Source organism: Capsicum annuum, unplaced genomic scaffold (assembly GCF_002878395.1).
Source record: "Capsicum annuum cultivar UCD-10X-F1 unplaced genomic scaffold, UCD10Xv1.1 ctg4579, whole genome shotgun sequence".
In the NCBI taxonomy this organism is placed as follows: Eukaryota; Viridiplantae; Streptophyta; class Magnoliopsida; order Solanales; family Solanaceae; genus Capsicum; species Capsicum annuum.
Window position 1 is genome coordinate 88,908 of NW_025853312.1, and position 3,653 is coordinate 92,560.

The following is a 3,653-nucleotide window of genomic DNA, read 5'->3' on the forward strand; positions in this document are numbered from 1 at the left end:
GAGTACTAAAAGCTTTTGGCGGAATCAGAATTTTCACTTAGAAAGTTTAAAATAATAAGAAAATAAATATATGAAGAAAAAAATCAACATTTACCTCATAAAATATAAAATAATTTTAATTCTATATAAACAATCTAGTATTTCGTGAAAGGTGATTCTTGAACAAAAATTAAAATATTAAAAGCTTGGAGTATTAAAAATTTAGGCGGAGTAAGAATTTTCACTTAGAAAGTTTAAAATATAAGAAAATAAATATATGAAGAAAAAATTCAACATTTAACACATAAAAATATAAACAATTTTAGTTCTATATAAACAATCTAATATTTCGTGAAGGAGATTCAGATTATAAATTTAAATTTATTTAAAATAGTACAGTGACATCACTTTCAAAAATTTAGTTTAAGAGATCATGCATTTACCAAAAAAAGTCTTAAAAATTCTTTAACTTTTATGTAGTGTAGAAAATAATAAAAGACAAATATAAGGGTAATATTTTAGAAGAAAGTTTTTAGTTGGTAAGACATACTTGGAATGTAACTAAGAACTACCAAAAAGTTATCTTCTCCCTTAAAGAAAGTTTTTTGGTTGGTAAGACATAGTTAGAATATAATAAGAACTACCAAAAAGTTACATTCTCCCTTATATATAGTATCTATATATATATATATATATATATATATATATATATATATATATACTAGATAGGCATTTGCCGTGCTAAGCATGGCCAAATACATTGGATTTTGATATAATTTTTTATGAGAATCATACCACAACTTAAATTATAATAACTATTTAAAATCATAATATTTTAAAATAATTACATATATCTTCAATTTTACTTAGAAGCTTAAATACACCACGAAAGAATATAATGTATTTGTGTAAAAGGAAGCAATATATCCATGTAAAAATTAACATATCCAAAAAATTTGATGTATTCAGAAGAATGTGATGTATTTGAATGGATTAAATCAGAAATTTTTGATAATTTTGAAAAACAAATTGAGATAGAGAATAATTAGCTCTAAAAGGATTGAGAGTTAGGCAACTTTTACAATTTTCTATTATCTTGTTTGTATTGGTAATGAAGATAAAAGCCTAAGACAATCAATTTACTTGACAAAGTGCAAAGTACCATGGTGGAACATGACATTTTCATGTACATGTATGAAATAGATAAAATATTACAAAAAGACTTTCAGATACATCTTGGTAATAGCTGGAGTAATACCAAAAAATACATCATAGACTATCCAAAAATTATTGATGATATTTATGAAGTTTAAAACTCATCACAAGCACATGAATTCATCAGCTCCTGTTACCATGAGGCAGGAGCTATCTTGGTGCACTAAAGCTACCGCTATGCGCGGTGTCCGAAGAAAGGCCCCACCACAAGAGTGTATCGTACGCAGCCTTATCTTGTATTTCTGCTAGAGGCTATTTCCAAGGCTTGAACTCGTGACCTCCTAGTCACATGGTAGCAACTTTATCAGTTACTCCAAGGCTCCCCTTCTTAATCAAACTTTTTACCATTTCAAAAAGCATAAGGAAAAGGTTTGAAGTACCTTCAAGAATAAAGAAAATACCAACCATTAAAAATTTCAAAGAAAAGTAAAACACAAATATCTAGCCAAAAATAACAAAATACAAAAAAACGAATGAGACGGGCTCGTATTTGTCGTCATAATTGGGCAGAATTACCAGATATTGAAGAAAGTATATAGAGATACAACTGTTTACACGAATTATAAGTCAATGTTGTTTGAAATCTCTTTGTTATTGTGTTGCCCTGTTTCACTCGATAGTTGATGAAGCACAAGTAGCAGAATCATTCGAAAATGTAAAAAACAGCAGCCTTCAATCAAGTAAAATCATACTATGGCTTCAAGTACTTATATTTACATTCTTTACTCTTAGCGGACAAGCAATTGGCACTCTGTTGGGCAGGGTATACTATGAACAAGGTGGACAAAGCAGATGCATTGCAATATTGGCACAAACTGCTGGCTTTCTAATTCTCCCGCCTTTTCTTTACTAGCCTTCACCCAAAAATCACGATGATCAACAACTTAGCATTGATTACCAGTCTTCTGTACTTGTTCGCGCTTCGATTTACATCTTCCTTGTCTTATTTCAAGTAGCAAACTCTATTTTATTTACAGTTAGTGTACAGTACCTTCCGATCTCTACCTACTTCCTGATTTTCGATTCTCAATTGGTGTTCACCACGCTCACTTTATTCTTCATCAACGAACAAATGATGATAGAAATTATACTGAACTCCATCGTGTTTCTCTCCTTCTCATCCCTGATCATTATTTCTAAGATGAGACGGGCGATAGCAGAAAAATATCTTAGAAATCTTTGTTTATAGGATTTGCTGCTATAACTTTAGGGTCTCTAGGTTACGCCTTGCAGTTCTCGCTAATAGAACTGGCAATCCAGAAGGTCTTCAAAAGTGGCACATTAAAAGTTGTCATGAAAATGTCTTTTTATTAGTATGATAGTGATAATTTCTTCTAGTATAGGGCTTTTCGCAAGTGGCTAATGGAATGATTTAGAAAAGGAAATGAGAGAGTTCAGATCAGGGAAATTGTCATATGTTATGAACTTGGTTTGGATTGCAATTTCTTGGCAGTTATATGTTGTTGGTTCAGTTGAATTGACAGTTAAGTTATACATTAACTACAACCAGCAACACAAGCAAATCATCAGTAATAATAAGTGAAAGGACATTCTCACAAACTAATAGCAAGATATCAGTACTATACCTCTTTCTATGTAAATCTATGACGTTTGTCAAGATCAGCATGATAGCTTGGCAATGGAACTTTTCTTGCAACAAGTGTCTTTCCTCTGTTATAAGAATGGCTTTCTTCCAGAAAATACTAAAGGCATGGATAGAACAATTAGATAAACACTTTGCTTTACTATGATCACTATAAAGTAGTGGTTTTCAATGGTGAAGCCACTAAGGAAAGAAAATTTATTTTCTAAATGAGAGGGTGGAGCTGATTTATCTACCAGGTTTACTTTCTTCTTCTGTTATTTTAAATATAGAGAAAAAGGATGTGCCATGTAGCACACATATAAGTTATTGCAATTACCATACAACAACCACAACATACCTAGTACATTCCCACAACTGAGGTCTGGGGAGGGCAGTGTTTGCAGACCTTACACAACCCTACATCAATTAAAAACATGAAACCAACCTGAGTATCCAGGACACCATTAGCTGAGAAAGAATTAGAGAGCTTAGCAACAACAACATGCTTCACTCTTCCCCTGTCAACTCACTTGATCAACATTCTTTGCAACACAAATATAGGCCTATAACATCAATTAAAAACATGAAACCAACCTGAGTATCCAGGACACCATTAGCTGAGAAAGAATTAGAGAGCTTAGCAACAACAACATGCTTCACTCTTCCCCTGTCAACTCACTTGATCAACATTCTTTGCAACACAAATATAGGCCTATATCCCAATAAAATCCCATCCTAGCAACTTAAATCAAATTCAGGAAGACCCTTACAAAGATATCATATATGCAGATTAAGAAGAAAAAAGAGTAAAGTTGAGTCAAACTGAGATTGTCTCTAAGAGCAACTTAAGAAAGCAAGTATTCACAGGCTATAT

General features: G+C 31.9%; 1 pseudogene; it reads left to right on the forward strand.

Moving 5' to 3' along the window:
* Positions 1-1,667: 1,667 nt before the first annotated feature.
* Positions 1,668-2,737, forward strand: LOC107874083 (annotated as a pseudogene).
* Positions 2,738-3,653: the final 916 nt, after the last annotated feature.